The following is a 14870-nucleotide window of genomic DNA, read 5'->3' on the forward strand; positions in this document are numbered from 1 at the left end:
ATATCTCCTCCTTTACCAATTCATCTCTCCTCCTTTACCCCTTCATCTCTCCTCCTTTACCCCTTCATCTCTCCTCCTTTACCCCTTCATCTCTCCTCCTCTACCCCTTCATATCTCCTCCTTTCCCCTTCATCTCACCTCCTTTACCACCTCATTATCTCCTCCTTTACCCCTTCATCTCTCATCCTTTACCCCTTCAGCTCTCCTCCTCTACCCCTTCATATCTCCTCATTTACCCCTTCATCTCACCTCCTTTACCACCTCATTATCTCCTCCTTTACCCCTTCAGCTCTCCTCCTTTACCACATCATCTCTCCTCCTTTACCCCTTAATCTCTCCTCCTTTACCCTTTCATCTCTCCTCCTTTACCCCTTCATATCTGCTCCTTTACCCCTTCATATCTGCTCCTTTACCCCTTCATATCTCCTCCTTTACCCCTTCATCTCTCCTCCTTTACCCCTTCATCTCTCCTCCTTTACCCCTTCATCTCTCCTCCTTTACCCCTTCATATCTCCTCCTTTACCACTTCATCTCTCCTCCTTTAACCCTTCATATCTGCTCCTTTACCCCTTCATATCTCCTCCTTTACCCCTTCATCTCTCCTCCTTTACCCCTTCATCTCTCCTCCTTTACCCCTTCATATCTCCTCTTTAACCCCTTCACATCTCCTCCTTTACCCCTTCACCTCTCCTCCTTTACCCCTTCATATCTCCTCCTTTACCAATTCATCTCTCCTCCTTTACCCCTTCATCTCTCCTCCTTTACCCCTTCATCTCTCCTCCTTTACCCCTTCATCTCTCCTCCTCTACCCCTTCATATCTCCTCCTTTCCCCTTCATCTCACCTCCTTTACCACCTCATTATCTCCTCCTTTACCCCTTCATCTCTCCTCCTTTACCCCTTCATCTCTCCTCCTTTACTCCTTCATATCTCCTCCTTTACCCCTTCATATCTCCTCCTTTACCCCTTCTTCTCTCCTCCTTTACCCCTTCATATCTCCACCTTTACCCTTCATATCTCCTCCTTTACCCCTTCATCTCTCATCCTTTACCCCTTCAGCTCTCCTCCTCTACCCCTTCATATCTCCTCATTTACCCCTTCATCTCACCTCCTTTACCACCTCATTATCTCCTCCTTTACCCCTTCAGCTCTCCTCCTTTACCACATTATCTCTCCTCCTTTACCCCTTAATCTCTCCTCCTTTACCCTTTCATCTCTCCTCCTTTACCCCTTCATATCTGCCCCTTTACCCCTTCATATCTCCTCCTTTACCCCTTCATATCTGCTCCTTTACCCCTTCATCTCTCCTCCTTTACCCCTTCATATCTGATCCTTTACCCCTTCATATCTCCTCCTTTACCCCTTTATATCTGCTCCTTTACCCCTTCATCTCTCCTCCTTTAACCCTTCATATCTGCTCCTTTACCCCTTCATATCTCCTCCTTTACTCCTTCATATCTCCCCCTTTACCCTTTCATCTCTCCTACTTTAACCCTTCATATCTGCTCCTTTACCCCTTCATATCTCCTCCTTTACCCCTTCACCTCTCCTCCTTTACCCCTTCATATCTCCTCCTTTACCCCTTCAGCTCTCCTCCTTTACCACATCATCTCTCCTCCTTTACCCCTTAATCTCTCCTCCTTTACCCCTTCATCTCTCCTCCTTTACCCCTTCATATCTGCTCCTTTACCCCTTCATATCTGCTCCTTTACCCCTTCATATCTCCTCCTTTACCCCTTCATCTCTCCTCCTTTACCCCTTCATCTCTCCTCCTTTACCCCTTCATATCTCCTCTTTAACCTCTTCACATCTCCTCCTTTACCCCTTCATATCTCCTCCTTTACCAATTCATCTCTCCTCCTTTACCCCTTCATCTCTCCTCCTTTACCCCTTCATCTCTCCTCCTTTACCCCTTCATCTCTCCTCCTCTACCCCTTCATATCTCCTCCTTTCCCCTTCATCTCACCTCCTTTACCACCTCATTATCTCCTCCTTTACCCCTTCATCTCTCATCCTTTACCCCTTCAGCTCTCCTCCTCTACCCCTTCATATCTCCTCATTTACCCCTTCATCTCACCTCCTTTACCACCTCATTATCTCCTCCTTTACCCCTTCAGCTCTCCTCCTTTACCACATCATCTCTCCTCCTTTACCCCTTAATCTCTCCTCCTTTACCCTTTCATCTCTCCTCCTTTACCCCTTCATATCTGCTCCTTTACCCCTTCATATCTGCTCCTTTACCCCTTCATATCTCCTCCTTTACCCCTTCATCTCTCCTCCTTTACCCCTTCATCTCTCCTCCTTTACCCCTTCATCTCTCCTCCTTTACCCCTTCATATCTCCTCCTTTACCACTTCATCTCTCCTCCTTTAACCCTTCATATCTGCTCCTTTACCCCTTCATATCTCCTCCTTTACCCCTTCATCTCTCCTCCTTTACTCCTTCATATCTCCTCCTTAACCCCTTCATCTCTCCTCCTTTACCCCTTCATCTCTCCTCCTTTACCCTTTCATATCTCCTCCTTTACCCCTTCATCTCTCCTCCTTTACCCCTTCATCTCTCCTCCTTTACCCCTTCATCTCTCCTCCTTTACCCCTTCATATCTCCTCCTTTACCACTTCATCTCTCCTCCTTTAACCCTTCATATCTGCTCCTTTACCCCTTCATATCTCCTACTTTACCCCTTCATCTCTCCTCCTTTACCCCTTCAGCTCTCCTCCTTTACCCCTTCAGCTCTCCTCCTCTACCCCATACAGCTCTCCTCCTTTACCCCTTCAGCTCTCCTCCTTTACCCCTTCATCTCTCCTCCTTTACCCCTTCATATCTGCTCCTTTACCCCTTCATTTCTCCTCCTTTACCCCTTCATCTCTCCTCCTTTACCCCTTCATCTCTCCTCCTTTACCCCTTCATCTCTCCTCCTTTACTCCTTCATATCTCCTCCTTTACCACTTCATCTCTCCTCCTTTATCCCTTCATCTCCCCTCCTTTACCCCTTCATCTCTCCTCCTTTATCCCTTCAGCTCTCCTCCTTTACCCCTTCAGCTCTCCTCCTTTACCCCTTCAGCTCTCCTCCTCTACCCCTTCATCTCTCCTCCTTTACCACCTCATTATCTCCTCCTTTACCCCTTCAGCTCTCCTCCTTTACCACTTCATCTCTCCTCCTTTACCCCTTCATCTCTCCTCCTTTACCCCTTCAGCTCTCCTCCTTTACCCCTTCAGCTCTCCTCCTCTACCCCTACAGCTCTCCTCCTTTACCCCTTCAGCTCTCATCCTCTACCCCTTCATCTCTCCTCCTTTACCACTTCATCTCTCCTCCTTTACCCCTTCAGCTCTCCTCCTCTACCCCTTCAGCTCTCCTCCTTTACCCCTTCAGCTCTCCTCCTCTACCCCTTCAGCTCTCCTCCTTTACCCCTTCATCTCTCCTCCTTTACCCCTTCATATCTCCTCCTTTACCCCTTCATCTCTCCTCCTTTACCCCTTCATCTCTCCTCCTTTACCCCTTCATCTCTCCTCCTTTACCCCTTCATCTCTCCTCCTTTACCCCTTCATCTCGCCTTTCTCAGACTTGGGCCAGGTCATATCTTCTTCTGTTCTTATTCCCTCCACTGTCCTTGGAATGTATCCTTTCTTGACACCTCTACGTTCTCCTGCTCTGCTTCCTCTGTCTCCCATTCTTTTGTCTCTGCTCCAATAATCATTCCTCTCTCTCTCATCTCTCAGTCCGCTCCCTATCTCTCTATTCATCTCTCGTTGTCACTTCTCATGAAAGGCAGAGCGTTTTAAAGGAGAGGTGTCTTTATTAATAAACCCCTATTACAGAGAAATACTATTTATGAGGGCGGCAGGTAGCGTAGCGTATTTTCTTGATACCTACGGGGGTCCGAAAATTCCAAATCAAATAGCTAAATGATCCTTCGTATATAAAACAATTCCATATGTTAGCTTAGTAGAAACCCAGCCTGGGCCCTTAGGGGTTTTAAAAACGCTTCAGATATTTGTAATTTCCACTTTGAAATTTCAAACTTAATTATAATCCACGTAACAATTCACATTTCCTGTTGCTGCAGGATTATTTTCCTGCTGTAGCAAACTGTAGCAAAAAATATCCTGTGTGTGTGTGTGTGTGTGTGTGTGTGTGTGTGTGTGTGTGTGTGTGTGTGTGTGTGTGTGTGTGTGTGTGTGTGTGTGTGTGTGTGTGTGTGTGTGTGTGTGTGTGTGTGTGTGTGTGTGCGCACGCACGGGAGGGTTAAAGGAGCCTGGTGAGTCAGTGGCCCTGTCATCCTCAGGGCAGCAGGTCAACAGGCTGCATATGGTGGCCATCACAGGGAGCAGGACCTCCAGGCTACCCTGACACCATACTGCCCCTCACACTGACCTTGATCTGAATAACAACAGCCCTGCAGAACAGTATTTTCTCACACACAAGCCCCGCAGTCTCACTCTCTTTCTTTCTCCATCTCTCTGGCTAGGAGCATGTCAATGTGCATCTCCATCCAGCCCCCCTCTCTCTCTGTCTAGGAGCATGTCAGTGTGCATCTCCATCCATCCAGCCCCCCTCTCTCTCTGTCTAGGAGCATGTCAGTGTGCATCTCCATCCATCCAGCCCCCCTCTCTCTCTGTCTAGGAGCGTGTCAATGTGCATCTCCATCCAGCCCCCCTCTATCTTCTCTTTTCTATCTCTATTTTTCATTCGTCCGATTCTCGCTCCGTTCTCTGTCTCCTTTTCTATCTCTCTCGCAGGTTGTTTTTTTTGGGATGAATCTTGTCTTGAGGCAGAGCTGAACGATTTCCACTAGATGGGCCAGCTACAAAGTCAAAATTAGCTATACATATTTGCTTTTTGGTCGTAATTTAAAGTTAAGGTCAGGCATAAGGTTAGCAGTGTGGTTAAGGTTAGGGTTAGGTTTAAAATCGTTGTTTTTAAGACTTTGTGGCTGTGCCATCTTGTGGCTACCTGCAGAGCTGCCTGCAGTACACGAGTCATCTCAATAAATGCCAATCTGCGTCTCTCTCTGCCTCTGCTCTTTCACAAAGCACTCCTCACATCTCAGTCAGCAAAAGAGACTTCTAAAGGAAGTGGCTGTATGAGAGTGTCTGTCCATAATTACATGGGACTGAAAAGAAAGAGGACAGATGCCCTTCAAATCCCCTACGAAGTGGAGAAGCTAGGCAGGTCTTGTGTGTGTGTGTGTGTGTGTGTGTGTGTGTGTGTGTGTGTGTGTGTGTGTGTGTGTGTGTGTGTGTGTGTGTGTGTGTGTGTGTGTGTGTGTGTGTGTGTGTGTGTGTGTGTGTGGAAAAAACATGTTGACTCAACCTACTTGCTTTTAGTTTTTGTGGTCCTCGGCTACCTGGCTAAAAGTCTTGCTCGCTAACCTAACTTCCTTTCATGGGTAATGATTAGTCAGCTGGTGCTCACCACAAGCCATTATTCTTCTTCCAGTGGAAGAGTCTCTTCATCACAGTTTACTCTGAACACCACAATTCAAAGAAGGCCTCATCCTGGCTTACAAAAACTCACAACAGCCTGGTTCAAATAGGAGATTCTTAACGTTTGTCTATATGACTTTGGAGGTTTACAGTTCTATGTAATTCAACGGTAATAGGGTGAATTGGGGGAGTTGAATTGTTTTCTCATCATGTTGAGACAGAAAAAGCCTGGGGAGGAAGACATATGCGCCTGTTGCTTCCTAAACTCCATAAGCCCTAAATTGACCCACTATGGCATTTTTTTTCTACAAGAGCTTTATGTCATTATCACCCTGTGTTGTCCACCTTTATAATGTTCGATTTTAGCTTTGTACCAAACTTCAACAAATATCCTTTTGTATGGTAGCTCAAGGCTTCAGCCTCAGAATTCTGATGGAATGCTTTGTGTGTGTGTGTGTGTGTGTGTGTGTGTGTGTGTGTGTGTGTGTGTGTGTGTGTGTGTGTGTGTGTGTGTGTGTGTGTGTGTGTGTGTGTGTGTGTGTGTGTGTGTGTGTGTGTAATTGTGTGAGTAATTGTTGAATCAAAATAAAATTGTATTTGTCACATGCTTTGTAAATAACAGGTGTACATCTGCAACATTCGCACTGAGCAGCATTCACACTGAGCAACATTCGCACTGAGCAACATCTGCACTGAGCTAGAGCTGCTGCTTTCAAGGAGCGGGACACTAATCTGGACGCTTAAAAGAAATCCCACTACACCCTACGACAAACCATCAAACAGAAATACATGACCAAGATACAATCCTACTACACCAACTCTGACACTCGTCCGATGTGGAAGGGCTTGCAAACTATCATGGTTTACAAAGGGAAACCCAGCCACGAGCTGCCCACTGACGCAAGCCTACCAGATGAGCTAAATGCCTTCTATGCTTGCTCCGAGGCAAGCAACACTGAACTATGCATGAGTGCACCGGTTGATTCCAGATGGCTCTCCGTAGCCAATGTGAATAAAACCCTTCAAACCCTTTAACAGGTTAACATTTACAAGCCCGCAGGGCCAGACGGATAACCAGGAAGCGAGCTCAGAGCATGCGTTGACCAGCTGGCAAGTGTATTCACTGACATTTTCAACCTCTCCCTGACTCAGTCTGTAATACCTACATGTTTCAAGCAGTCCACCATAGTCCCTGTGCCCAAAAACACTAACGTAACCTGTCTAAATGACTCTCGCCCTGTAGCAATCATATCTGTAGCCATGAAGTGCTTTGAAAGGCTGGTCATGGCTCACATCAACACCATAATCCCAGACAACCTGGACCCACTCCAATTTGCAAAAAAAAGTTAAGATAAGCGTAAAAAAAAGCTATTTTGACCCTGTATTGAGATTAACTTTGCTGCAGTGTTGCTGATGTCCTTTGGTCAGGTGTGAAGAGTGTGTGTGAGGGATCACAGCGTGCTGAAGTGTGTGTGAGGGATCACAGCGTGCTGAAGTGTGTGTGAGGGATCACAGTTTGCTGAAGTGTTTGTGTGAGTGATCACAGCATGCTGAAGTGTGTGTGAGGGATCACACCATGCTGAAGTGTGTGCTCCTCCCCCATCACTCCTTCCTGCTATGAACACTCAACACAGTAAGAGAGTTACCATTGCGTTGGTGTGCATTGGTGTTTATGCCTCACTACCTACCAGGAAATGTAGCAAGTTAGTGTTTTTCATCATGAATCTTGTTCTGGAGGCAGCTTTGCAGAGTGGTCACTAGCTGGCACACCCACAAAGTCATAAAATCTGATTTTAAACTTAACCCTAAAATTAACCACACTGCTAACCCTAATGCCTAACCTTAAATTAAGACCAAAAAGCACATTTTTGTTTTCATTATATTTTACATTATAGCCAGGTCTGCCTCCAGGACATGACAATAAATGTCAACTTGCAGAAATGTATGTATGTGGAAAGGAAACATGTTGGTCACTAACCATCAATGGACAGGAAACAGTCCCAGACACAACATACAGCTACCACACTGTTCAGTCTGTCAGGTAGAATCACTGAGACAGTGGCAGATAATGAAGATGTCTTTATCTATGCCAATCACGACACATCACATCTCATGACTTCAGAAACAAGATAAATGATGTCCCTTCGAAGATGAGTCACTCCAGAGCTGCTGCAGTTTGTCTGGGGCTGCTGTGTGTTCTCCTACTTGCTCGGATCACAGGCCTGTGTCTCTATTATAATGGTGTTCTTGGCAGTTATGAGAAAAACTGTAAAACCAACTCCACAGCAGAGAGAGACCAGTTACAGAGCAGTAACAACGCCATGACTAAAGAGAGGGACCATCACCCAGACAAAACTCTCCATTCTAAAGCAACAGTCTCATCTGGGATAGAGGTATTTCAGCTGCAGTTTGTACCACATCTCTAAAGGGACTAAATTGTGGACGGAGAGTCGACAGGCTCTGTCTAAGAAGAGGAGCAGACCTGGTGATCATAAACAGCAGAAAGGAACAAGTATTTATCCATGAATTAATCGACAAGGGATTCTGGATTGGTCTGACTGACAGAGATGAAGAAGGGATCTGGAAATGTGTGAATGGCACTCCCCTGACCACAGTGTACTGGATGAGAGGGGAGCCTCATAGTTATCAGGGAAAGGACGAGGACTGTGTAGAGCAATGGACCACTTTTTCTAACCCAGAGGATAACTGGTGTGATACACAATGCAGCGAATTGTGCTTGGAGGTCTGTGAGAAAGTGGCCTATCCATAACTCACACTCCAAACCTACCCGAAGTTAAATGCAAGTCAACTTATATACCAGGACATCATAAACAAATGCATCAATGCTAGAGTTTAATTATACAAATTAATGATAACCATTGATTGTGCTTAAAAATGCTTTGGCATTTGTCACATTCATTTACAGTATGTTTATGTTCTACTTTCATTTTGTTTTGATTTCTTATGAATTACATTGAAAGTTTAATGTACAGTACTCACTTTTACATCTCCAAGAGATAAAACACAGTATCTCAAAAATGAAATATTTATTTCAAAAATAAAATGTGTGTCCATAATTACCCTGAAGGGACAGATGCCCTTCAGAGTGTGTGTGTGTGTGTGTGTGTGTATGTACTCTGTAGTGTAGTGCCCTCATAATCTGTAAGGTCAGGAGGAGATGATTGGTGGGCCGAGTTCCAGAGAGAAGGACTTTAGCTGAACAACAGTGGCACAGTCTCGTCCTCTGGGAGGGCTAAGCTTTACAATCAAAATAAATATTCTGTAACTGGAACGCTTCAGCATAAGGGTCTCTGCTCTGCTACCACAATACTTTAGAATAAGCTTTTTATTACTACAAGACATAGCAATGTGTGTGCCATGCTCTGTGCCATAGATAAAGGGCCTATGTTCTGCTACCACAAGGCTTTGGAATAAGCTTAAAGAACCCTGCTCTGTAACTACAGATGGTCATCCAGACATGTATTGAGTTAGACCATATAGACTCCGCTGATCACATTTCTTAGGGATGAAACGTCTGATCTATTGGGGATTCATTCCATCAAACCCTGTTACATTATACAGGGTTGTCAAGCAATGAATGAATCATTCACATGAGAGAATCATCCAGCTCTCTGATTAAAGAGGATGGATTCTTATTTATCCCACTATAGTTTCACATTAACATTAGATATCAATAAAAAGTTATCCAATGTTTTTATCACTCTTGCAGAAAGTTAGCTCATGGTTTAGATTTCCAAATATATATATATATATATTTGTTGTACTTTAATAGATTTTCCCAGCTTGAAGCCTCTGAATATATTCTTTAATCAGATGAATTATGTATCACATCAAATAGGCCTGTACATTACGCTAATAATACTTCTAAATGTAAAAATGTAATTTCACAATAAAGATCAAGTAGATTTTCCTTTTATTTGAACCCCGGCCTAGAGTATAAAACAGCACTGTTAGCTGAATTAGGTATACATGCATTTAAAATGCCCATTGTAAAGTAGGCTATGGTGTATGGACTACATGCACAAGCTAGTCCAAAGAGCTTCCAAATTCTGGTGCGTTGGCACACATGCATACCCAGGGAGGAGACGTTGCTATAATTCTTATCAAATGTGTCAAAAACTAGTAAATATCGGGCACTGAGTTTGAAAGCTACGCAAAGCTCTGATGAGAATTGATTAATTCATGGATAAAAACCTGTTCCTTCTTGAAAAAACTTTAAAAATTAAAAATACAAAAAAATATACAAAATAAAATATATATACAGTTGAAGTCAGAAGTTTACATACACTTAGGTTGGAGTCATTAAAACTTGTTTATCAACCACTCCACAAATTTCTTGTTAACAAACTATATTTTTAGGCAAGTCGGATAGGACTACTTTGTGCATGACACAAGTCATTTTTCCAACATTTGTTTACAGACAGATTATTTCACTTATAATTCACTGCATCACAATTCCAGTGGATCAGAAGTTTACATACATACATAGTTGACTGTGTCTTTAAACAGCTTGGAAAATTCCAGAAAATGTCATGGCTTTAGAAGCTTCTGATAGGATATTTGACATCATTTGAGTCAATTGGAGGTGTACCTGTGGATATATTTCAAGGCATACCTTCAAACATAGTGCCTCTTTGCTTGACATTATGGAAAAATCTAAAGAAATCAGCCAAGACCTCAGAAAAAAATGTGTAGACCTCCACAAATCTGGTTCATCCTTGGGAGCAATTTTCAAACACCTGAAGGTACCACATTCATCTGTACAAACAATAGTACGCAAGTATAAACACCATGGGACCACACAGCCGTCATACCGCTCAGGAAGGAGACGCATTCTGTATCCTAGAGATGAACGTACCTTGGTGTGAAAAGTACAAATCAATCCCAGATCAACAGCAAAGGACCTTATGAAGACGTTGGAGGAAATGGGTACAAAAGTATCTATATTCACAGTAAAATGAGTCCTATATCGACATAACCTGAAAGGCTGCTCAGCAAGGAAGAAGCCACTGCTCCAAAACCGTAATAAAAAATACAGAATACAGTTTGCAAATGCACATGGGGACAAAGATCATACTTTTTGGAGAAATATCCTCTGGTCTGATGAAACAAAAATAGAACTGTTTGGCCATAATGACCATCGTTATGCTTAGAAGAAAAAGGGGGAGGCTTGCAAGCCGAAGAAAACCATCCCAACTGTGAAGTACGGGGGTGGCATTATCATGTTGTGGGGGTGCTGTGATGCAGGAGGGACTGGTGCACTTCACAAAATAGATGGCATCATGCGGTAGGACAATTATGTGGATATATTGAAGCAACATCTCAAAACATCAGTCAGGAAGTTGAAGCGGGGTCGCAAATGGGTCTTCAAAACTGACAATGACCCCAAGCATACTTCCAAAGTTGTGGAAAAATGGCTTAAGGACAACCAAGTCAAGGTGTTGGAGTGGCCATCACAAAGCCCTGACCTCAATCCCATAGAACATTTGTGGGCAGAACTGAAAAAGCATGTTCAAGCAAGGAGGCCAACAAACTTTTTTTATTTTTTATTTCACCTTTATTTAACCAGGTAGGCTAGTTGAGAGCAAGTTCTCATTTGCAACTGCGACCTGACCAAGATAAAGCAAAGCAGTGTGGCACAGACAACAACACAGAGTTACACATGGAGTAAACAATAAACAAGCCAATAACACAATAAACAAGTCAATGACACAGTAGAAAAAAGAAAGTCTATATACAGTGTGTGCAAAAGGCATGAGGAGGTAGACAATAAATAGGCCATAGGAGTGAATAATTACAATTTAGCAGTTTTACACTGGAGTGATACATGAGCAGACGATGATGTGCAAGTAGAGATACTGGTGTGCAGAAGAGCAGAAAAGTAAATAAAATAAATACAGTACGGGGTAGGTAGATTGAGTGGGCTATTTACAGATGGACTATGTATTGCTGCAGCGATCAGTTAGCTGCTCAGATAGTTGATGTTTAAAGTTGGTGAGGGAAATAAAAGTCTCGAACTTCAGCGATTTTTACAATTCATTCCAGTCACTGGCAGCAGAGAACTGGAAGGAAAGGCGGCCAAATGAGGTGTTGGCTTTGAGTCCTGGTCTGACTCAGTTACACCAGCTCTGTCAGGAGGAATGGGCCAAAATTCACCCAATTTAACGTGGGAAGCTTGTGGAAGGCTACCTGACAAGTTTGACCCAAGTTAAACCATTTAAAGGCAATGCTACCAAATACTAATTGAGTGTATGTAATCTTCTGATCCACTGGGAATGTGACGAAAGAAATAAAAGATAAAATAAATAATTCTCTTGCCACGATCATCGTAAGGAGTGGACCAAAATGCAGCGTGGTATGTGTTCATGATGATTTTTTAATTAAAGAAAGCACTGAACACAAAACGAATAACGACCGTGAAGCTATAATGAGAACTGTGCTGACACAAGCAACTAGACATAGACAGTCACCACAAACAAACAGTGAAACCCAGGCTACCTAAGTAAATTTTGTAGCTGAAAACGGACGATTTTTAAAAATGGAATATCTAGTATATAGGTGTACAGAGGCCCATTATCAGCAAACATCACTCCTGTGTTCTAATGGTACGTAGCGTTAGCTAATCCAGGTTTATCATTTTAAAAGGCTAATTCATCATTAAAAAACATTAACAATGTCTACACTGTATTTCTGATGAATTTGATGTTATTTTAATGGACAAATAAATTGCTTTTCTTTCAGAACCAAGGACATTTCTAAGTGACCCCAAACTTAAAGGGTAGTGTGTATATATATATAAAAAAAACACTTTAAAAACACTTAAAAAAAATATATATATATATATATATATATATATATATTTTTTTTTTTTTTTAAAGTGTTTTCAAGAAGGAACAGGTATTTATGAATTAATCGTTTTTCTCATCAGAGCTTTGCGTAACTTTCAAGCTCATTGCACGATATTTACTAGTTTTGACAAATTTGATAAAAAATTATAGTAATGTCTCCTCCATGGGTATGCATGTGTTTCAACGTACCGGAAATTGGAAGCTCATTGGACTAGCTTGTACATGTAGTCCACACATCATGTGCTTTTCTTTCAAAAACAAGGACATTTATAAGTGACCCCAAACTTTTGAACAGTAGTGTGTGTATATGTATATATATTTTTGTTGTTGTGTGTTTTCAAGAAGGGAAGAGTGTGGTAACTCCTGACTCCACACAGACATGGCGTGTACATGTGCTGCTACATAGCCAGTACTGTTCTTCATTCAGACAAGCATGCGTCCAAACTTTGTTCATTTGCACAATGTCTCTCCTTCACATTCACTTGTAAATGTCCAAACTCACCAAAATTTACAGAATGAAAATGCAAAATTATCATCAAGGCAAAGGGTGGCTACTTTGAAGAATCTCAAAATATATTTTGATTTGTGTAACACTTCTTTGGATCCTACATGATTCCATGTGTGTTATTTCACAGTTTTGATGTCTTCTCTGTTATTCTATAATGTAGAAAATAGTAAAAATAAATAACACTTGAATGTGTAGGTGTGCCGAAACTTTTGACTGGTACTGTATGTAGATATGTTTGTGAGAAACAATACTATATTTCTCTTGACATAGTGATGCTGAATTTTAAAAGTGGCTCAACTTACAATAACATTTATGAAGCTGACCTTAGCTAGCAAGCCTCTTCCATTGTTTAACATGGCTGGTTTGCTTCCCAGCTAGCACGTAATGTTCTGAGAACCATATGTTTCTTAGACCTTGGTGAGAGCATGGTTGTCCTGTAGTTATTTTGCATACAACGTTCCCACAACGTTCTGGGAATGGTGCAGGATAGTTGGTTGGCTTTGGAACATTCTCAGCACATTGAAGATGACAAAATAATAACAATAATGTTATTGTTATTTCATTACTTTAAAAGAACATTTCTTAAAAGTTCAAACATGGTTACATTTAAGTACAATTTTTGGTTATGTTCTAGGAATGTTCACCAACTGGTTTGACATTAGGAATGTTCTCAAATAGTTCAAAGAACACTAAGAAAAAACATTCTTCTGTGGGAATTTAAGTACTTCAGTATAACGTTTTCTTCAGGTTTCCTCATTTAATTTTTCAGAATATTAAGAAAACTCGCCATAAAAAACAAAAAAACATTAATAACGTTCAGAGAACGTTATAAGAATGTTATTTAAAAACATATACATTCCGTTCTCAGTGTCAACAAAACTCTCTCTATCCTCTATCTTGTTACGTGTGTTCAGGTGTGTTGATCAGAGATGCAGCCAAGAGGCCCATGATCACTCTGGATGAACTGCAGAGATCTACAGCTGAGGTGGGAGACTCTGTCCATAGGACAACAATCAGTCGTATATTGCACAAATCTGGCCTTTATGGAAGAGTGGCAAGAAGAAATCCATTTCTTAAAGATATCCATAAAATGTGTCGTTTAAAGTTTGCCACAAGCCACCTGGGAGACACACCAAACATGTGGAAGAAGGTGCTCTGGTCAGATGAAACCAAAATTGAACTTTTTGGCAACATTGCAAAACGTTATGTTTGGCGTAAAAGCAACACAGCTCATCACCCTGAACACCCTATCCCCAGTGTCAAACATGGTTGTGGCAGCATCATGGTTTGGGCCTGCTTTTCTTCAGCAGGGACAGGGAAGGTGGTAAAAATTGATGGGAAGATGGATGGAGCCAAATACAAGACCATTCTGGAAGAAAACCTGATGGAGTCTGCAAAAGACCTGAGACTGGGACAGAGATTTGTCTTCCAACAAGACAATGATCCAAAACATAAAGCAAAATCTACAATGGAATGGTTCAAAAATAAACATATCCAGGTGTTAGAATGGCCAAGTCAAAGTCCAGACCTGAATCCAATCGAGAATCTGTGGAAAGAACTGAAAACTGCTGTTCACAAATGCTCTCCATCCAACCTCACTGAGCTCGAGCTGTTTTGCAAGGAGGAATGGGGAAAAATTTCAGTCTCTCGATGTGCAAAACTGATAGAGACATACCCCAAGCGACTTACAGCTGTAATCACAGCAAAAGGTGGCGCTACAAAGTATTAACTTAAGGGGGCTGAATAATTTTGCACGCCCAATTTTTCAGTTTTTGATTTGTTAAAAAAGTTTGAAATATCCAATAAATGTCGTTGCACTTCATGATTGTGTCCCACTTGTTGTTGATTCTTCACAAAAAAATACAGTTTTATATCTTTATGTTTGAAGCCTGAAATGTGGCAAAAGGTCGCAAAGTTCAAGGGGGCCGAATACTTTTGCAAGGCACTGTATATTTTCTGTTCTCAGAATGTTAATTAAACCTCCTGCAAATGTTCACTTCTGTTCTCAGAACATTTTTAAAAAACGTTCCGTTTTACCAGTCACTAAACTTATGGCTTTGTTACCAG

Source organism: Oncorhynchus masou, chromosome 32 (genome assembly GCF_036934945.1).
Source record: "Oncorhynchus masou masou isolate Uvic2021 chromosome 32, UVic_Omas_1.1, whole genome shotgun sequence".
NCBI classification, from domain to species: Eukaryota; Metazoa; Chordata; class Actinopteri; order Salmoniformes; family Salmonidae; genus Oncorhynchus; species Oncorhynchus masou.